Below are 24138 nucleotides of genomic sequence, written 5' to 3'. Positions count from 1 at the left end.
CAACATAATTCATTATCGTCAATTGCACCTCTGATAACTTTACACTTTTAGTACGAGTTAATATACATTAAAATCTTATTTAATATTTATATTTTTTACTCGGAAGTCACGATTTATCAAGCACCAAATGCCACTTGATGATAAATGCTAATGAATTTAAGGTTGTATTGTAGTCATCGTTTATAGTGTAAATTGTGTGGACTCTTATTATTTCTCGGGACGATTCAATAAAACTTGTTTACATTAGATTTGAAGGCTAATATGCATTAACTCGGGAAGATAAACAGTTTAACAGTGTTTCACCGGCAGCAACTTCTGAGAAAGAAGATTTGTTCATAGAATTGGCGTTTACATTTAGGCAGAGCTAGAGAGTAACGAAAAATCGTATATAGTCAAGTACATTTTATAAAAGGTTTGTATGTGGGAAGCATATATTAGACTCCAGTAGAGTACTTGACATAAGACACACAATAGAGTAGAAACAGGCCCGCAGCGTCTCTGCTGTAGGAAAGATGTTATAGAGAAGAGAAAACGCCATAACCTACTAGGTAACAACATCGGTTTTAAAGTCTATCCAGACTGGCTTAGCACGCCGAACAGTTCCTACCCAATTATGGCAAGAGTACTCAAATTGAGGGCGTACCTGACTATTATACAGATAGAGGATTCCATCGGTAGTGAGCTACTTAGTGGAATGGTAGAGTGATCCAACCATTTCTCCAGCGCTTTGGGAAATAGATTCGATGTATGTGTTCCATTTCAGATCAGGAGTGAAGGTCAATGTCAGAAGCTTATAAAGGCCTTGAGCTTCCTGATGAGGAGACCCATTAATTTTAATTAGAGCGTGATGCGGGCGAAGACAATTATGATGAAAGGGAAAACGCTTGGTTTCGATGCATTAAAATTAACCGACCACATTTTTTCCCAATCGCAACACGTTCTCAGAAAGACATAGAATCAAAATGATCTTGTTCATTGTTGACCTTTCTATTCTGGATTTATATTTTGTTAAATTCATACATGAACATAATTACACTCTGTTCATGGAAACAAATGATAATTAGACTTTTATCAGGTTGACGATAAAGTTCTTGCGGCATTGTTATTCTGATTTGAAATGATGTATTTTCGAATATTTTCGTTGTAATAATTTTACTTAATAGATGATTTTAAAAAGCGTTATTTCCTCTCCGACCGTTTAAATTACACTCCGTTTAAAACAGAAATTATTTTATCTTTTCAGAATGTAAAACACAAAATACAGAAAAGCAAATTACCACAATTTTCTTATTTCCAACCACTTAGAGATTGAGCAGTCAAAAAAGATTATAAATATGTGCGCCACGATTTGAACAACACATAAAAAACGCCATTCTTAAATGTCCTATTCCTTTTTACGAAACAAGAAGGACCTGTTTATCGACTGGGTGGTGACTTACGATGAAAAGTGGGCCCTTTATGACAACGGCGACGCACGTGGTTTGACGCTGACGATCCTCAAAAAAGAAAAAATTGCACCAAAAGTCTGCCGTGGTAGGGCTATCTGAATGAGGCGAAATCATTACAACATAGTATTTAAAAAACAGATTCAACAACATCACCCAGTATCAGTCAATAGAAAATGTCCAATTCACCTCCATTATAATGTTCACGCACACGTTTCCAAACAGAGCATACATGTTGCCATAATCTGCAGACCTCTCACCGCTTTCCACTTACCGCTGAAAAACAAAGCGATATCAAAAAAGCTTTCAGCGACTTAATCGGGACCAGAACGCAATATTTTTACGTAATCGGCAAAAATGTCCTTGTTTTGCATTGGAAGACGTGTTGATTCTGATGGTGCTTATTTCGGTAAAAAAAATTTTGTTTGAGCCGTCATATGTTCAACTTCTATATATATATATATATATATAAATATAAATATATATATATATATATATATATATATATATATATATATATACAGTGATGATCATATTTATTGGCACGGTAAAATAAAAGTTAAATTTTGTCTAATAAATTCTAAAAAAGGGATTAAATTAAAGAAAATAACAAAGTATATTATGTATTTTTAACTGGCCTTTCCGATGCAGCAATCGGATTTTAGAAAAAATAAATAACAAAGGAACAACAAACATAATTGCAAAAAACCCTTGTTCAAAATTATTGGCACGATTTATTTAATAACCAATTGTATAGCCTTTGGCCTTGATTACCTTCCTCAGTCGCTTTTCATAGTTTACAACCAAGTTGTTGCACTCTTCAGTAGTAATTTTAGCCCACTCTTCCTGACAATAATCCTCCAATTGAATAAGATTCTTAGGCTTCCTTTGCATTACCCTCAATTTTAATGTTCTCCATAAATTTTCAATTGGATTAAGGTCTGGGCTTTGTGATGGCCACTCCAAAACATTAATATGATTGCCCTCAAGCCATTTCTTAGTCAGTTTAGCCGAATACTTTGGGTCATTATCTTGCATGAACCACCAACGACGACCAAGTGAGAGCTCTTTAGCAGAGTCTTTCAGGTTTTCATCCAATATTTTAACATAATCTTCCTTTTTTATTCTACCTGTGACCTTAACAAGTCGCCCTGGTCCAGAGGCAGCAAAGGATCCCAAAAACATCAAACTGCCTCCACCGTGCTACACTGTGGGTATGGTGTTCTTAGGCAGGAAAGCTTCGCCAGATTTTCTGTAAATATAAGACACTTTATTATGGCCAAATAACTCTATTTTCGTTTCGTCAGTCCATAGAACACGTTTCCAGAATGCAACATCTTTATCAATATGACGTTTTGCAAAGTCTAGCCTTGCTTTCAGGTGCATAGGCTTCAATAAGGGAGTCTTTCTCGGACGACATGCTTTTAAACCAGCTCTCTTCAAAACTCTACCAACTGTATGTCGAGATACATTCACTCCAGAGGTGCTCTGTTCATCAACAATCTCCCCAACAGAGATCCTTGGGTTTTGTTTTACTTGTCGAACAATTTTCCGTTCATCTCTTGAGGAAAGAATCCTTTTTCTCCCTCTACCCTCTAAACTCATAACGTGGCCTTGCGATTTGAACTTGTTTATTATGGCTCTAACAGTGGATTTGGGAAGGTTTAGCTTCTTTGAAATCTTATCATAGCCCTCCCCATTGGTATGGCATGCTACAACAAGCTTCCTGACGTCTTCGCTGTGTTCCTTAGTTTTAACCATGGCGATTGAAAATTATAATTTAGTTACTTATAATAGTTTAAATAAATCGCTATCTAAAAATTATCTGAAAAAAATTATTCACTGAATTAGCGTTAAACAAGCATTATATGGCTATAAAAAGTTCAGAAAGCACGTAAACCGGAAATTGATTGATATTATACTGATACTAAAAGAAAAACAAAGCAGTGCCAATAATTTTGAACAAGGGTTTTTTGCAATTATGTTTGTTGTTCCTTTGTTATTTATTTTTTTCTAAAATCCGATTGCTGCATCGGAAAGGCCAGTTAAAAATACATAATATACTTTGTTATTTTCTTTAATTTAATCCCTTTTTTAGAATTTATTAGACAAAATTTAACTTTTATTTTACCGTGCCAATAAATATGATCATCACTGTATATAAGCGAAAACGTGTGTATTTATGTATGCATATTCGCCAGACAAAAAAACAATTCACGAATTCGTATCATATTAAAGCGTTACTCTCCATACGATAAATATCAATTTTTTTGCTCAAACCATCAACTCTCAGTGTGTCGACTGAGGGTATTCTGCGGATGGGGGGGTGACATGTTTTCGTTTTTCCGTGTATCTATGCTGTAATAAAGTAATAATCTAATGATCTTTATACGTATTTGAATAAAAAACGCTCACTCATGTCACGTGATCTGACGTCAGCAAGCTGTAATGGCGGTCTGTATATAAAAACATTGCATATAAGATATTGTTATCGGTAAAAAAGCGGCCATCATACAAATTAAAATATGAAATTACACATTATGAAAACGTTGCTAAAGTGATTAGCAGGTTAAAAATAGTTACATACGATAGTTAAATGAAACATTACAAGCAACCCGTCGAGAACAAAAAAATACGCTTGAAAATAATTAGATATGAGACGAAAAATAGCTAAGTTTACTAAATTTTTACATCCGTCCATTTCCTTTTTAGTATTCTTCTTTGTTTATGGGAAGGGGAGAGAGAGATGGAGAGAGAGACACGCACACACACATAGAGAGAGAGAGAGAGAGAGAGAGAGAGAGAGAGATGCCTAGACAGGAAACGAGAATCGTTTTGCTGTTGTTTTAAAATGTAAAGACTGCATTTCTAAATCTAAAACATTGCATATACGAAATGTGAGTGAATGGATTTTATGATATACTAGACATACATCCTCCTTATTTTTGAGTCACGTTTGTTTCTCTACAGCTTGAGATCCCAGGTATGACCCTCCCCTTATTTTCTTTGTGGGAGGGGGGCGAAAGATGGGTCCGTTTGAATTCTAAAAACATATACTACACTTCGATCTTAGCCAAACGACCAAGTAACCGTCTTATACAGCTTAATCTTCTACCGAGCGTTATCTTCTATTATAAAAAGATGCATAATTTATATTTATCGATTATGATTACTAAATAAAGACAAGATGTCATATTCCAAAAATCACATCTGAACTAAAAATATAATTATTACGAAGGCCATCCCTATTTTCGAGTGTTGTTTGTTTCTCTAAAGCTTGGCATGCAAATAATGACGCCCTCCTTATTTTCTCAGTGGGAGGGGGGCGACAGATGAAACCGCTTGATTTCTAAGAACAGATGCTACACTTTGATCTAAGCGAAAACCCAAGTAAAAAATGATGCGTATTATATATTTATCGGGTATGAAATGAAGACAAGATGTCATATTCCAAACATCACACATCGCTTAACTGCTGATTCCTAATCATGAAATAAAATCATTATTATTCAGAAAGCCATACTTAGTATTGGGAGGTTATGTTTTTTATATAATCTTCAATATAGGAGGAAGGGTTAAAGGAATTCATATAAAAGTAGTCTGTATTGGCAGATTACGCGACATAGGTGGAAATACATTGAAAGTTCCCAAGCAGCGTTGCCTGGGATCAGATAAGGTTGGTTGATATATGTACTAGCAAAATTCCCGGCGTCACCCGGGATTGTCCTACATAGATGGATATATGTACTAGCAGAATACCTTGTGTAGCCCTGAATTGGATAAAATTGGTGTGTATGTACGAGAAGAACACCCTACGTAAATTTTCAATGTGCTTATGGAGTAGATGTCCGATTTAACAATTTGGAAAGTGCTTGTGCAGTATAGTTCCGATTGGAAATTTTTTAAGGTGCTTGTGCAGTATAGGTCCGATTTGACAATTGTTAAAGTTCTTGTGCAGTATATGTCCGATTTGAAACATTTAAATGTGCTTGTGCAGTATAGGTTCAATTTGATATTTTTGAAGGTGCTTGTGCAGTATTGGTGCGATTCTACAATTTTTAAGGTGCTTGTGCAGTATAGTGCCATTTTGATAAATTTGAAGGTGCTAGTGCAGTATGAGTCTGACTTCAGAATTTTGAAGGTGATTCTGCACTACTAGTCCAGTGACAAGTGATTCTGCACTACTAGTCTAGTGACAATTTTTAAGATGCGTTACTACTTGGGAATACCAACTGTTTTTTGTAGATCACCAAAGTAAAGCAACATTGTCCAGGTTAGTATCAGAGGGGTGACTACTTGGGAATGCCAAATAATTTATGTAGATCACCAAAATAAAACAAAATTGTCTGGGGCATTATCAGATGGGTGAATATTTGGAATACCAACTGCTTTATTTAGATCACCAAAGTTAATCAACATTGTTTTGGTCATTATCGGATGAGTGACTACTTGGGAATACTAAATGCTTCATGAAGATCACCAAAGTTAAGCAACATTGTATTGATCATTATCAGACGGGTGACTACTTGGATATGCCAAATACTGTGTGTAGATAACCAATGTTAAGAAACATGTTCTTGGTGATTATCCGATGGGTGACTACTTTGGAATATAGAATAATTCATGTATATCAGTAAAGATTAGCCACATGTGGCCTGGTCATTATCAGATGGGTGATTTATTGGGAATACCAAAAGCTTTACGAATATCATCAAAGTTAAGCAACAGTGAGCCTGACACTTATCAGATGGATGATTCCTTGGGAATAACAAATGATTTATGCAGATAATCAAAATTAAGCAAAATGTAGACTGGTCATTATTCGATGGGTGAATACTTGGAATACCAAATGCTTTATGTAGATCAATAATGTAAAGCGACATTGAGTCTGATCATTATCAGATGAGTTACTGCTTGTGTAAACAAAATGCTTTATGTAGATCACCAAAGTGAAGTGATACTGTCTTGGTCATTATCAGATGGGTGATAACTTTGGAATTCTTAATACATTTTATAGATCCATAAAGTTAAGCAACATGGTATTGGTCATTAACAAACGGGTGACTACTTGAGAATAATAAATGTTTTATGTAGATCACCAAAGTTAAGCAACATTATCTTGGTAATCATCAGATTGGTGAATACTTGGGAATACCAAATGCTTTATGTATATCACAAAAGTTAAGCCTCATGTTCGTGGTCATTACCAGATGGATGATTACTTGGGAGTAGAAAGTCATTTATGTATATACCTAAAGGTAAGCAGCATATTGATGTGTCTTTATCAGATGGGTGACTTCTTGCGAATACCAAATGATTTATGTAGATAATCAAATTAAGCAACATGTAGTCTGACCATTATCGGATAGGTTACTACTTGGGAATACCCAATGCTTTATGTAGATACACGAAGCAAAGCAACACGGAGTATGACCATAATCAGATGGGTAACTACTTTGAAATGCAAAATGCTTTATGTAGTTCATTAAAGAATCAGCATTGGTAATTATCAGATGGGTGACTACTTTGGAATACAAAATGATTTATGCAGTTCAGCAAAGGTAAGCAACCTTGTCATTTTCATTAAAAAATGGGTGAATACTTTGAAATACCAAATGTTTTATGTAGATCGCCAAAGTTAAGCAACTTTGTCTTTGACATTAACAAATTGGTAACTACTTTGGAATACTAAATGCTTTATGTAGATCACCAAAGGTAAGCAAAATTGTCTTGATCATTATCGGATGGGTGACTACTTGGGAATACCAAATGATTAGTGTAGATCACAAATGTTAAGCAACATTTTCTTTGTCATTAGCAGATAGGTGACTACTTGGAAATACCAAATATTTTATGTAGATCAGCAAAGTTAAATAACATTATCTCGGTCATTATCAGATAGGGGATTACTTGGAAATAGCAAATGCTTTATGCAGATAACCAAAGTGAAGCAACATTGTCTTGGTCATCATCAGAATAATGAGTATTTGGGAATAACAAATGCTTTATGTAGATCCTGAAAGTTAAGCAAAATATAGCATTGCCATTATCAGATGGGTGACTACTTGATCATACCAAATGCTTTATATAGATCACCAAAGTTAAGCAACATTACCTTGGTCATTATCAGATGGTGAGAACTTTGAAATACCAAAGACTTTGTATAGATAGCTAAAGTCAAGCAACATTGTCTTGGCCATGTTCAATCGGGTGACTACTTGGGAATACCAAATGATTTATGTAGATCACCAAAGTTAAGCAATATTGTCTTGGTTATGATCAGTTTCGCGACTATTTGGGAATAGAAAATCTTTTATGGTGATCAGCAAAGTTAAGCAACGGTGTCTTGGTCATTTTCACACGGGTGACTCCTTGAGAATACAAAATGCTTTATGTAGATAACAATAATTAAGCAATAATGTATTGGTGATTATAAGATGTGTGACAACTTGAAAACACCAAATGCTTTATATAAATCACTAAAGTTAAGCTACATGGAGCCTGACCTTTATCAGATGGGTGACTACTTTGGAATACAACATTCTTTATGTAAATCACTAACGTTAAGCAACATTGACTTTGCCATTATCAGATGTGTGACTACTCAGGAATACAAAAGGCTTTGTATTGATCACTTAAGTTAAGCAACATTGAGTCTGCCCATTATCAGATTGGTGACTACTTTGGAATACTAAATGCTTTATGTGGATCACCCCTCTTTAGCAACATTGCCTTGGTCATTATCAGATGGGTTACTACTTGGGAATACCAAATAATGCGTATAGATCACTAAAGTTAAGATACATGGAATGCCCATGTAAAATACATTGGGAATACCAAATGCTTTGTGTAGATCACCAAAGTTAAGCAACATTTTCTTGGTCATTATCAGATGGGCGACTACTTGGGAATACCAAATGCTTTATGTAGATCACCAAAGTTAAGGCACATTTTCTTTGTCATATATATACTAGCACAATACCAAGCGTCTCTTCGATTAAATGAGGGTAGTAGAATGTCATTTTTACCTGGAAATGGCTTACACCATTTTTCATCTCAAAATTATGTTATTTGTGGAGTTGATTCTGGATATGGCTGAAACAATTTACGATATCAAAATTAGATTACTTCATGTATATTGTCGTTTTCTTCTGAAAGTTTACTAGGCCAGTTTTTGTAGGGGAGGATCCATATTTTAAAAATGTTTAATGTCATCATCCGGAAATTATGTGATGGTTGTAGTGGGGGTAGAAAGAGACATCCTGAATTCTCTTTTCGGGTTGTGTTGGAGAGAGTAATTTCCGTTTTGGGGTTATAAAGCAATGTCCCACAATGTCATATTCCAAAAATATAGAATATATGCGGAATCATATTCCGGGGAAACATAATTTCTCTTACTAATCTGATGTTGCTATGTGGGAGGGAATAACTTCATTAATATTGAAATTCGTGGTAAAGTAAAAGTTTCCTAATCACAATCCGTCAATGCATTTATATACGTATTTGGAAAAACTAATCAGTTATGTTCCAGAAATGATATAATTTAACTTAAATATATGACATCGGTAGTCGAGAGGAATAGAACACAGTAATGTGGAATTTTGTAGTGGAGCAAGGACTGCCTAATCATTAACTTAACACATTTGTGTATTTGTTTGTAAAACCTACTGAGTAATCTTCAGAAAAGGAAGTATTTAAAAACAAAATTGGTGTCGCTAGTGGAGAATTCAAATGAAACACACTAATGTGGAATCTGATAATGAGGCAAATGTTGCCTAATCACTAATTGTTTACATGCATGTATGCATTAATTTGAAAATCCTACTGAGACATTGTAAAAAATTTCAAATTTTTTTCATACACTTTTGATGCCGATATTTACGAAGGAAAACCCCAGTAATGTTGAAATTCATGATGAAGCAATGGATGCCTAATTCTTAACCAAGATGATGTGTTTGTGTACTGATTTGGAAGGTCTAATGATCTACTTTCTAAAAATTGTTTCAGTTTTCTTAACATTATGGTACGCGTCGTTATGACAGAAATTATTAAACATGTTGTACAATACCTCTCGATAGTATGTGAAATTGTTTCGTGTATGTATTCTTATTACCTGTCAGAGTGTAGGTAAAATTATTTTAAATATGTGTTGTATATTACCCATCCCCGAAAAGGAAACATTAGTTCGTATATATGGTATAAAATACTCATCCTAGAAAAGGTACAAATATTTGATACGTATAATAGCCGTCCTAGGGTAGGTAAATTATTATTTTGCTCGAAAAAGGAAATGATATATAAACATTAAAAATCCCTCTATCAGAAGAATAAAAAATATGTTCAAAATCAATTTCAATTTTCTCATTGTTTATACGGTTCCGAGCAACGCCGGTTTAGCCCCGCTAGTCTGACTTTAAAACATAAAAACCGCGAAAACTTTCTTAATCGCCTGATATAACTTAAATTTGATCTCTATAATAATGTAATTAACAACAATGTTTGTACACCTTTAACGACTCGTATTTATTAATATCCTAGCCTGGGTGCTCGGCATGAATATCTAATTTTATTAATTGAAAAATTGAATTTTACAAACATTATTTATGTTGCAATATTTTAAGTTATAAATTTACTATGTTTTTCAGTAGAATGTCTCGTCGGTTTTTCTAGTTTTAACAACTAGTCCTTTACATTTCCATGTTTAAGCTTAACCATATTACCTTTCATGCTCGCATTTTTCTATTGTAATCGAGTTTTCAGGCTTACAATATATTCCGTTGCTCTTTGTTAAATCTGAGCTTTATTTTTTGGTCCCCTATAAACAAATATGTAATAACACTGTACGCCACTCGTCTGCTTTCATAAACTTTTCCATGGTGCTTCCCTTTTATTTTTCCTATTCTCTTCTTAATTTGTTTCCTTTATTTCCGCGTCAGCAATTAATTTATAGAAACAGTAGTCGCTGAAGTCACGTGGTTGCTATCATAACCAGTTTTAAAAAGCTTTCCTAACGTCCTTACATATTTAAACGATTTTGAACACCAGAAAATTCAACAGAACTTTTGTTTTACTGAACGAAAATTGACAACAATGCTTTTACAATATAGCTGAGAAAGTGATCTACAAGTTCTAAGAATTGTTTGAAATTTGGTCGAAAACTGAGTGATCGGTGAAGATTTAAAGCAGTTCTAAATGGCAAAAACTGCGCTTAATACACCCCCATATATATATATATATATATATATATATATATATATATATATATATATATATGTATTCAAACACTACCTTGTCTGAATTATATACATATACACATACGTATATACATACGTATCAAATTATTAACGAGTTTACATCTGTATAATTATAAAACTCATATGAACTTGTACCGATGTATATAACCAACTTTCCGGTTTACGACATCCGGTTGCCCATGCGCGTAAGAACTGCGAACTGGTATATTAACGTTATTATTTCGCACTCTTTATTTAACTTGGGACATAATACAGAAATGGGCGATGTAAACAAAAAAAGAAGAACGTATTAACAATTGTTTATTTGGATAATTTAAACGCGAAAAAAGACCAATTGGGACGCTGAAATATTAACGTTAATATTTCGAAATTATTATTTAACATGGGAAGTGTAGGGTTTAAAAAACAAAAGTACAATTAGGACGCTGAAATATTAACGTTATTATTTCGAAATTATTTTTTAACATGGGAAGAGTGGGGTGAAAAATAACTTAAACGTAATACAGAAATGAACGATGTAAAAAAAAAGCATTTATATCAATTTTTTTTTTATTTTACTATAATAAGTATTATTGTATCTGTTAAGTACACATTTACCTACAAGTATGACCAACCACTTATAATACAGTAACTGTAATTTTTTTTCAAAAATTATCAATTACAATAAACATAACGACTCATATAAATCTATATATATTCTTTTTTCATTTAAACATACTTTCATAGAAGTGTTTCTGTTATGTAAAAAAATCTATTTTCTTTCGTCACAAGTGGCACGCTCACACATGAATTCCATAGCTAATCTAACATACTGATCTAACGGGTAACAGGTAGTCTAGTTTTTACAATATTTAAGGAACTAGTTATTAAAAAACCCGTGAAACATTGTGAAAGTACTTCCAATACGATTCAGGTACCCAGTCAGTAAATAAATGTACTTGAAGCAGTATCAGTGAAATTATGACAGAAGATAGGAATATCTATTGATTTCAGTGTGTCCAGTTATTAACGAGGTTGAGAAAAACGACATATACACATAATTTGCTTATTGAAATAATTTTCAAACGTTTAATAACCTAGGAACAATAATTAGAACACAATGACTACATATCAATTTCTACGTTGACATAATTAGTAGGGTATATGTGATCCTTTTTTATGAACCACTTATTAAAGATGGTGTCCCATTTAAAGTTTGTAATTTTGTCAACAGTTATTCCTTGCGATACCTCTTGTAGAGCGTTCCACAACACATCTTTGCTCTTAAATTGGCGTCACCTTGCAAAAAGGCGTTGAATCACGATACTCCAAAGGTTCTTAGTAGGGTTAAAATCTGGTGAATTCGCATGCCAATCCATCTTTCGTTGCCCAGAGGATCCCAGTTGTTGCAATTATCCTTTGCCTTTGTTTGTTGCCTGCGAGGGTGAATTATCCTGCATAAAAATAATGTTTTTTTTTCTGAACTTCAATCGTTACTTCTTCAGCCACGGCTCAAATTGCTCCTTCAGAAAAGCTATGTATGCATTTGACGTCATTTTTACACCTTCTGGGGCTGTCCATGGGCCAACTAAAGTACGTCCGATAATACCAACCCAAATCATTATCCCCCACCACGTTCTGTGCGCCTTAAACGATGATGACAATGTCTTCCATCTAGGTTCCATCCCTTGCTCCAGCCATATCGGACATCAAAAGTGACACGCACTTCATCTCTAAAAAAAACTTTGGAAAACTCCGTTTTCATGTTGTTCTCTTACGTACTTTTCTAGGGTCCTTGACAAAGTTCTTCACAGTGTGTGTGTACCTTCTTATAATTTTCGATATTTTGAGGGTAGATTTTACTTTTGTTAATAGCAATAGTACTCTTTTCCAAACAACTCAAACCACCTGTATGACCCACTTTATTGACGAGACAAACTGTCTTGTTAATAATTTGACACATCTAAAATACCTTAGATTCAGCAATTACGGTAGCAAGTTGTTTACATGTCGCGGAACACTACGAAACTTACACAGTATGCGAAGCTTAGCATTGCCAACGTTTCCGAAGCTTTTGATACGAAACTAACTGAAAGTCTCTGAAACTGGTAAAACCGTGCTATCTCCTTAATAATTTGACACGCAGTGTATATATATTTTCTTGCCATTAACATCAACAGTGCTCAATACATGAACAGGGTTTAGAAGTAGCATAACTATAGGAGTGGTACTTACTGTTCAAATTATATTATAAGTGTAAGTTATCTAATAATGTTTGGTAACCGAGGTTTTTGGTAAGTTCTCATTTAAGTGTTCATATTAATTTCTCTTATTTGCCGCCATCCAATGAAGTATAATATGGTCGCTTAGGTCCTTCATTGCTTCAGACACATGATTAATTTTTCCTGTAACATCTCTAATAATTACAAATAAGTCAGATTGATAAGGGGTCATTATCGGAAGGAGTGAAAGTTTACATAGCAAATTAACAACTCATTCCACTTGGAAGAACACTGGAAATCATGCAAATATCAGATAATGCAGGCTATCTTGATGTTTATTAACTGACTTATCAAGATCACTAATTGTACTATTCATAGGATTCTGATGGATTCTTCATAAAATACATGACGAAACAAAAACATATTCCTGAAGGTTTTAAGATAAATAACATATACAAAATCAACGGTATTACTTTTTTTACAAACAATCTATATATTAATATGCAACGTAGGTGTTATTTTATATATAATCCATTGTACGTAAAGGAGAAACAGGGATGAAACAGCAGGTGGTTCGTTTGAATTAAGGTTGTTTCATTCAAGTTACAAATAAACTCTGATTATAGTATCTATATTTAAACACGATAGAAGGTGTGTAATTTAGTGCGACATGCTTACATCTTTTTTCATTTGAGTGTCTGTCGTTTAATTCTTATGCCCTTCTATTTCTTGTAATAAATAATTTTACCAAGAATTCTTTGTCAGTTTTGGTTTCGGTTCCAATTATAGCTGAAGGAACTCACTATAGTAGTGGTCAATACGTAAAAAAAAAACCTTGTTGTTAATAGCTATATTTGCTATTTATGTGTGGTTTTAGGTCTATAGTAATAAGTGATCGTAAATTATCGTAAAGCAATGGCGTGTGTAATATGAATTGAACTCATCCTGCATTCGATAATAATTGTATAATTTTCGTAAATTTCGTTCCTATCCTTATAATGTGAATAAAATTATTAAATTTTACAAAAATCTGATTAGCTTGACTAATGTGGCATCCTACCGGATACCAAACATTTACTCGCTATCTTATATATGCCAACCGAGAGATCTTATGAAGATCCTAACCGTACATTTAAGTGGACTCATTTCAGTCTGTCTTGTACTTAGCTTACCGGGTATCTTCGCCATATAAATTGGGAGATTTGTTTTCATGAGTCCAGTTTTTCTTATATTTACTACGATCGTAAATATCTTCCTAAAATTCCAGTTTCTTTTCGTGTGCATAAGACCTTGGTATTTCGTTACATCTTTCATTCTCAGCTAAGTTTAATCTAGCATCCTTAGGGGCATTAATTTCTAAGCTTGCTTGTTTCTCGTTCTTTGTCCCATATCTCTCGATTAGGTTTTATGGCTCCGTTTTCAAGCTACGAAGTTGTAAGAATTGCATAGTCTAAGTGGATGGTATATGACTTATCTCCAACTGTTCATTCTGTTAAATGTTCTCAGAACTTTCTTATTTGGAGATTCAAAGTTCCATTTCCATTTGGTTGAGTTCATTGCTGGCCGATTTGTTCTGGTACGCTGTGATGATTAAAGTTGAAAATGTATTGTTTGAAAATTCTCGCATTCAAAATATACACACACACCTCAACGTATAAGAGTTTGGAAATTTACGCACGTATACACGTATTTGATTATCGACATGAATATATGCAATTGAATTGAACATTGACTCAAATTTGTATGCACTATCTCCGTACCCTCAAGGATTTTGGATTTCTTCTAACAACGGATCCTTATATCGCCGATGAGAAAGACAATTTCGTATGCCCTTCGAAATCACAGTATGGGGCAACCAAACATTCATGATATATCGGATTACTGTTTTTACCTTGGACCAAACCTCCTCCGACCTGGCAGTAATTTCCCTGAAAATATTGGCTTCATTCTGATAATTGACTGCCCAGGTTGGTGAAATTATTTTTCTATGACTCTTGTTCTCCATTTAAATATCATTTTCAATATATGTGCTGAAAGCAAATCACTGGTTTATTCATATCTGAACATGTTGCTAATTTCATATAATTTTCTCTGGTGATATGAGCCATGGATTAAGGGAATAAACCTATTTTCTTTAATTAAATATATGTGTATATGTATATTGATTTACAGAATTTAAGTGTAATCATTAAACATATTTCTATTTCCCTTAATATTGAAGTTTACCTTTTTGGCTACGATCATCGTGAAAGTATTATCTCAGTGTAATATCAGATAGAATAATTAACTTGATCTATGATGTGAATTATCTCATATATATATATATATATATATATATATATATATATATATATATATATATATGTGGGTATATATATATGCATAATCATACGTATATAATATATATATATATATATATGTATATATGTATACGTATGCATATATGCAGATATATAGAAAATTAAATAAATAAATACAATAGACTGAGAGAATATTGTAGATATTGAACAATGTTTCTTCCCTCTGTAATTCTGTTTTACTGATACAACTTCATACAATGAATACCTATTATTATTATCGGGAGATTTCTGTTTAGATTTCATCACTTACATAAAATAATAACAACCCACATGCCTTGGGTCTTAACAGCTCCATTGTATTTTACCCCGTACAATTTTCAATATAATTCGTTTCCACTAATCACTCATTGGTTTCTCGCTGACAGCTTTTCACAGCAATCACAATACGAATAATATCGCATCTTGCATTTTAACATTTTAATTGTACTTTATAACGTACCATATTAGATTCCCCTGAGTGTTCCCCGAGTCAGAGTAAAAGAATTAAGCCCCGCGAAGAAGGTTTTCTTTTGACAAAACCCAAGCACAATTATATAACCTTTAGTGCCTTTCCACGTTTCAATATCTATACACATTATTCGGAGACTACGTTACTTTCTTGCAACGTTTGGTATCTCAACACGCTGTAACCACTCTTCTAAATGAGACGTCCTCTACCTAAAAGAATTATAAAACGCTGACAATCTTTTTAGAGTTAGAGTAATGTTAAAATATCGTTCCCAGGTTATTTGAAAATCCCAATATCACAAAGAAATACACTATAAGAGACAGAGAGATTCTTAAAAATTAACAATGGAACACTTAATAGATATTACTAAAGGATTACAAAAACATCAATAGGAATAATCAAATTTAGAAATATAATTATTATAGTGTTCCGTCATGGGTTGAAAGATAAAGTTCAATTATATCCCGAGTTTTACCTACGACTCGAAGCGTAGTATCGACTGGGCATCTGCTAATAACTCGGCGTAGTAATTTGTGAATTCAAGATGAATAGAGTAACTAGTGTTGCGACGATTCAGATTGTTGAGGGTATCGGAACTGTTGAGGGTATCGGAATCGGAAAAATATGTGACTATTTTCTGATGCCAAAAACGATTCTTCTCATTGTCAATTTTTTTTTAAATTTGATTTTGATTAAAACAACATTTTCTACCGTAATTAATAATGTTTAAAAATGAATATTTATTGATATAAGACAACCAGTAAATCTTAAAACCTAAGGATCATTTCCCCACAAGTGTGTTTTTATGTTTGTAAAAATATCTACATATTTAACATAAGTATTTATGGAAATTGGAGTAAAAATAAGAACTCCATAATTACATATTTTGAGACTGATAATGAATTGGAATCTGTAATCATATCGGAATCGGTTATTAAGTATGAACTCGGTAATTGCATCGGAGTCGGAAAATATTGGAATCGCTTCATCACTAAGAATAACTCTTACAAAGGAGTAGATGCCTCCCCTTATACGTCGGTACACTAGACAATTAAAAAAAGAGGGGCATTGCGATTTCGATGGACTTGCTTGGCAACTTTAACTTTGTAGGAGACTACACAATTCAATGTAATTTAAAACGGTAGGTCACTATGATTTAATGAAACGATGGACATATAATATTCACAGTGCTTGCCTGGCCCTAGACTTTCTGGTCCAGTATTTTAAGAAGGTGAATGATTTTAGTTCCTGTCACAGATAAATAAAAATGCCGACCACCTGATATCTAGTTGTAAGATTAATTGAGGAACAGCTGCTATATAATGTGACACAATTGAATGTATAAATGTCTCCACGTGATCATCGGTAAAATTTTTAATACTGAATGTAATAGCAAGTCCTTGAAAAATGTACCAAGTTATTTCAGTGATTATAGCAGCAACTTTACCTGTAAAAACAAATTTCAACAACAGTGTCAGATATACCCGGTGACCAAAGTGCAATGGAGATTGAAACAGTTGCACTTTAAGGTACTTTTAGAATCTTTAAATAAATGTATTGGTTGGAATGTGTGAGGTAGCAGGTGGATGGTTAGAATCTGGTAGGATGCCCCATCTTTAACTAGAACAAAATAAGAAAAATATTTTTTAAAAAGACGCAGATAAGTTATCAGAATCAGTACGTAAGGCAGATTCAGTTAAGACTTGCATATATTTTGCATTATATTAACATTCCTGAATACTCTTTCCAGTATAAATTCAAAAGTCAAACATACTATTTAATTTTACTTGTTATTGTGCCTTCAGCTCCGATCAATTGTTGAACATTATACAAAGTCAAATAACAAAATTATTCACATAAAAAATATATGATTCCATTTCCGTTAGATGAACACCGGTTTTCTTTTTTGTTGCTAATCATCTACTAGTTTGATAGTTGTGTACACATCACAAGAGAGGTAGAAGCCTTCTACATATCTGAAAGCGGCACAGTGTTCAACGATCGAGATCAGAGATGCGTCGCTGTAGAACTCATCCTCACTACCGATCCAAGTTATGACAACCGGACCATTGCCAGCATCCTCCAAATGAAAACCCGGACGGTTCAATGCTTGAGGGCACAGCTCAATACATGTTCTGGCCACGGGCATGGGTTTTTTGTGTGGTTTCAAGTGAGGGCTATATTATGCCACTTCACATCTCCGAAGTCGGTTTGAAAGTCAACACGAAATTGTACCTGGATGTGCTGAAGAATGTGGTGATTACCTGGTGCAATCTAGTGGGCGCTGGCAGAACATTGGTGTAGCAGCATGACAGTGCTGATACACAAGTCCAAAGAGACCAAGGTGTGGCTCCAGAAAGAGTGCTACGAATTTGTAGCCTTTTCTCACTGGCCCCCTTCCTTCCCGACCTGAACCCGCTGGACTACTTCGGTTCGTCATAGGTCAAGAACATCACCAACATGACCTCGCACGATATCAAAGCTTGTATGATCGCCGCCATCCGCCGAGAATTCTCCGAGCTCCCAACTGAACTTGTGGCAAGGGCATGTTCCAAGTTCCGACCACGTACGGCGCAGTGATTGAGAGTGAGAGCGGCTACATCGCATAAATGTCAGTTCTCCTACATAATCAAATAACTTGAATAATTTTCCTTTAAAAAAAAGAAGCTTTTGAATAAAGCTGTAGTGTTTTTTTTAGAGTGGCTTTTTTGTCGCGTGCAAGCGACTCAATAAGTCACTCCGTCAGTCGGTCGGTCGGACAGTCGGTCGGTCGGTCGGTCGGACAGTCGGTCGGTCTGTCCGTAACACTTTTTTGCTTGTCCTTTTTGGTTCAGATCAAAGGTATGTTGTTAATAAATGCTGTTCTTAGCTTATAAAGTTTTTCTTGGCCTTTTGGCCAAGATCAAACTGTAGTATCTATTCCGGCAGATACTGCTAGCAAATCCCCACATATAAGACCTTGGTCAATGTAGGGGCAACCCTTCACGCCAATTGTCACTATCCAGCTTCCCTACTCCCCGGGGAGTTGGTCCCCATTTCTCCTTCAATCCTCACATTAAAATCGATCTTGTGCCTAATTTGATCGGTGGGGGAGCAAATAAATACCCTTTTCTTGGCCTTTTGGCCAAGATCAAAGAGTAGTATCTGATCCGGCAGATACTGCAAGCAAAAACCGTATGTGGGGGACACCCCACATATAAGAGGTGGGTCAATGTAGGGGCAATCCGTCATACCAATTGTCATTATCCAGCTCACCTACTCCCCAGGGAGTTGGTCCCCTTTCCGCGCCACTTCTCACATTAAAAATTGGGTGTGTGCATAATTTGCTCGGTGTGGTAGCAAATAAATACCACCCCTACATATAAGTCCTTTGTTATTGTAGGGGCAACCCTTCATACGAATTGTAAGCATCCAGCTCCCCTACTCCCCGGGGGAGCTCCTCATTTTCCCTTCTATCCGTACATTAAAAATAGGTATGGTGCCTAATTTGCTCGGTGGGAGAGCAAATAAAAAAGCATTTTGGTCAAGATCAAAGTGTAGTATCTGTTCTTACTACATTCTCTACTTACGTGTGTAAATTTTCCTTAGCCACATAGCTGAGATCAACGTGTAGTAGCTGTTCTAAAGAGATGCTGCACTTACATTTGTAACTTTTCCTTGCTAATGGAAGGGGAAACCCTTCCATGCTAAGGCATTTTTAGTCGCTTACAACTCACTCCATCGGTTGGTCTGTAACACATTTACATTTTATTTTTTTTTAAGCAAGGTGTATGGAGCAACATTTTTGTCCCCCGATCTATCAGTAAGGGACCTATGTTTTCAATGGGTCCGTCTTTCGGTTAATCCGGATGATTGACGTATAAACGTCAATTAGTTTTTCCTGAAATTTTGTCAAAAATTATATTTTAATATATAAATGTGCATAGTATTTTTTTCTTCGAGAAAAATCCTGTTTTGCCCGGAGTCAAAACAAAAAAGGGGTGGGGTCAAAAATGACAAAAAATGACACTTTTTGTCACATAACATTTGATCCATCGCTTAGATTTTTCTGAAACTTAATGTAGGGGGCTTTGTTCTTAATAGAAATTCGGTATGGGTGACACTGGCAAAAGTCTGGTTTGCGTTCCCCGGGGATTTTTTAGCTTACAACGCCCTTTTTTCTGGCATCTTTCTCATATTTCTCAACAAAAACTTTGTATGTCTATATAGTAGTTTCCCATGTTGCTGAATGTAAATATACATGTGTTAAGGTGTGAAACTGCACTGTTTGTCCTTTGTCACTGGTCATCGGCATTCAAAGTGGCTTATCAGGGTTCAAAAACGCACCAAAATTGCAAAAAATGACATTTTTGTTCCATAAAGTTTTATCTGTCCATTGGATTTTTCTGAAATTTGTCCAAAATGTGCAGCCCATTGTTCTTAATATGAATTCAGTATGGGTGACCCTGGTAATATTCTGGTTATTGTCCTCCGGGTACTTTTAGTGCTAGAAAAGACACCTTTTTGGGACTCCCATGCAGCACCAATTTTTAAAACTATAGTTCGTACTGAGGGGACTGTGCATGCGCGGCTCGTTTTTTTAAGCAAGGGGTATGGAGTAACATTTTGGTCCCCCGATTTATCGGGGAGGGATCTATGTTTTGGGTGGGTTTCGCTGTCTGTTTATCCTTGCGATTGACAGATAACCGTCTATTAGTTTTTCCAGAAATTTTGTCACAAATTATATTTCAATATATAGATGTGCATGGTAAATAATATTTTTTGTGCGGAAATTCCCATTTCGCCTACAGGGTCTCAAAAGAGGCCAAAAATGTCTCAAAATTGCCAAAAATAACAAACTAACCTTAATATACAGGGTGGTCAAAAAGTCAGGTAACATTTTAAAGAAAAACGATATTAGCAATACACGAATATTTAAGTACCATACATTGAAATATAAAATGAAACAAACATGAAATATGTTTATTTATTTAATTGTCGTCCATTTCTCTCTATCAATCGATGGAAGCGATTAACCACTGATTGTGTAACACGTGTAATCATGTCAGCTGATATCCGCGTAATCTCCTCTTCAATAAATAACTTTAAAGACGCTATTGTATCAGGCTTCTTGCCATAAACGCTATCCTTTACATAGCCCCAAAGCCAGAAATCAGGAGGGGTAGTTTATATATTACACTCAAATATTTAAACAAATCATATTAAACGAATAGAGATTATAATGGATCATATTGTTTTTTCTACCTTTAACATGTTACCTGACTTTTTGACCACCCTGTAGATTCAGTATGGGTGACCCTCGCAAAAGTCTGGTTTGCATTCCCCGGGGAATTTTAGTGCTGAAAACGCCCTTTCTTCTGGCGCGTTTTTTCATATTTCTCAACAAGAACTTGATATATATCTCTACACAGTAGTTTCCCATGTTGTTGAATGTAACTAAACATGTGTTAAGGTATGAAAATGTACCAAAATTGAAAAAAAATGACACTTTTTGCCCCGAAGTGTTTATCTATCCATTACATTTTCCTGAAACTTGTCCAAAATGCGCAGGGCATTGGTCTTAATATAAATTCAGTATGGTGGACCTAGCAAAATTCTGCTTTGCGTCCCCCGGGGACTTTTATTGCTAAAAATGCACTTTTTTTTCATATTTCTTAATAAAAAAACTATATATATATATATATATATATATATATATATATATATATATATATATATATATATATATATATAGTTATCTCCCATTGTGCTGAATTCAAATATACATGTGTTACGGTGTAAAATGTAAAATTGCATAGTTTCCATTGTCACTGGTGTTCAGCATTCCAAGAGGCTCATAAGGGGTCAAAAATGTACCAACATTGCAAATAATGACACTTTTTGCTCCAAAAAGTGTGACCTATCCATTAGACTTTTCTGAAACTTGCCTAAATTGTAACTTTACTATGGCCACATTGCTAAGATCAAAGTCTAGTGTCTGTTCTTAGCCGATGCCGCACTTGTTTGTGATTAATAAGTAAATGTCTTACTTACCGACCTTCTGACCGACAAAGAATACTTTTTTTTTTTAAATCCATATCAAAGAATAGTTTTTTTGTCGTGTGCAAGCACCTCTATAATCACTCAGTCGGTCGGTTCGTAACACATGTACTTTTTATTTCTTTTTATGTTTATTATTCCACTATTTATTAATTTTCGGGGTTCCTGAATACGAAAATAACGTTTGAAATGCCCTAAATGAAATGGTCTTTATGATATAAAATGGAGGATCAGTTTTCTGTATTAATTGAATATAAAATGATTACCCACTTTATAACCAGTCAGTCTCAAAGCCATTCAAGTCATTCTCCATATCATTCACGTTGTTTTTGAAGGATTTCAGTAATTTTTTAAGCATTCAAGTCATGCTGAAGGTCATTCAATTCATCCTTAAGTTCGTTAAAGTTATCTAAGTCATTTACCTTTTATTTCTTTAAGTCATTTCAGCCCATTTTTCGGTCATTTTATTTTATCTTTAAGAATCCTACATTCACGTATTAATTCATTACACGAGAACATGCGACCAAATGGGAGCTGAATAGTAATTTGCCAGCTGGCCCAAGTAGGGTTGCCCCTACATGGACAAGAAGATTGCCACAAGGGAAATGGTCTTTGCTTGCAGCATCTGCCGGAACAGATACTACACTTTGATCTTGGCCCGAAGGCCAAAAAGGTGACCCCGCGAGGGAACTCCCAGACAGGCGGTATTTATTTGCTCCTCCACCGAGCAAATTAGGCACAATACCGATTTTTAAAGTCAGGAGTGAAGGGGAGGGGAAGGGAAAAGAGGACCAGCTCCCGAAAGGTGGGAAATGGAAGCTGGATAGGGATGTGCCAGCTGGCCCAAGTAGATTTGCCCCTACATGGACAAGAAGATTGCCACAAGGTCAATAGTCTTTGCTTGTAGCATTTGCCGGAACAGATACTGCACTTTGATCTTGGCCTGGCGAGGGAACTCCCAGGCGGTCGGTATTTATTTGCTCCACCACCGAGCAAATTAAGCACAAGGCCGTTTTTAATGTGAGGAGTGAAGGGGGGCGGAAGAGAAAAAGGGACCAGCTCCCGAGAGGTGGGAAATCACAACACTTTGATCGTCTTTGCTAGCAGCATCTGCTGGAACAGATACTACAGATTGATCTTGTCCCGAAGGCCACAAAGGTGCGCTTGCTAGGGAACTCGCGGCATGGCGGTATTTATTTGCTCCCCAACCGGGCAAATAAGGCAAACGGCCGATTTTTAATGTGGGGAGTGAAGGGGAGGCGAAGGGAAAAGGGGATCAGCTCCCAAGCGGTGGGAAATGGGAGCTGGTAGTGATTTGCCAGCTGGCCCAAGTAGGGTTGTCACTACATGAACCAGAAGATTTCCACAAGGGCAATGCCCTTTGCTTGCAGCATCTGCCGCAGCAGATACTACACTGTGATAGTCTTTGCTTGGCCCGAAGGCCAAAAGTTGCGCCGTGAGGGAAACTCGCGGGCTGGCGGTATATATTTTCTCCTCCACCGAGCAAATTAGGCACAAGGCAGATTTTTAATGTGGGGAGTGAAGGGAGGTGGAAGGGAACAGGGAACCGGCTCCCGAGAGGTGGGAAATTGGAGCTGGATAGTGATTTGCCAGCTGGACTTAGTAGGGTTGTCCCTACATTGACCAGAAGAATACCACAAGGGCAATGGTATTTGCCTGCAGCATCTGCTGGAACAGATACTACACTTTGATCTTGGCCCGAAGGCCACAAACGTGCGCACGCGAGAGAACTCGCAGGCGGGCGGTATTTATTTTCTCCCCCACCGAGGAAATAAGGCATAAGGCCGATTTTTAATGTGGGGAGTAAAGGGGAGGGGAAGGGAAAAGAGGACCAGCTCTCGAGAGGTGGGAAATGGGAGCGTGATTGTGATTTGCCAGCTGGCTCAAGTAGGGTTGCCCCTACATTGACCAGAAGATTGCCACAAGGACAATTGTATTTGCTTGAAGAATCTGCGGAACGGATACCACACTGTAATCGTATTTTCTTGGCTCGAAGGCCACAAAGGTGCCCCGCGAGGGAACTAACAGGGGGGCGGTATTTCTTTGCTCCCCCACCGAGCAAATTAGAACCAAGGCCGATTTTTAATGTGGGGAGTGAAGCAGAGGGGAATGGAAAAGAGGACCAGCTCCCGAGAGGTGGGAAATGGGAGCTAGATAGTGATTTGCCAGCTGGCCCAAGTAGGGGTGCCCCTACATGGACCAGAAGATTGCCACAAGGGCAATAGTCTTTGCTTGCAGCATTTGCCGGAACAGATACTACACTGTGATATTCTTTGCTTGGCCCGGAGGCCACAAATGTGCCCCGCGAGGGATCTCGCGTGCTGGCGGTATTTATTTGCTCCACCACCTAGCAAATTCGGCACAAGGCTG

This window comes from Euprymna scolopes, chromosome 32, assembly GCF_053919585.1.
Source record: "Euprymna scolopes isolate OS-2025 chromosome 32, ASM5391958v1, whole genome shotgun sequence".
NCBI classification, from domain to species: domain Eukaryota; kingdom Metazoa; phylum Mollusca; class Cephalopoda; order Sepiida; family Sepiolidae; genus Euprymna; species Euprymna scolopes.
The sequence above is the reverse complement of the archived record's forward strand: the minus strand, read 5'-3'. Positions refer to the sequence as shown.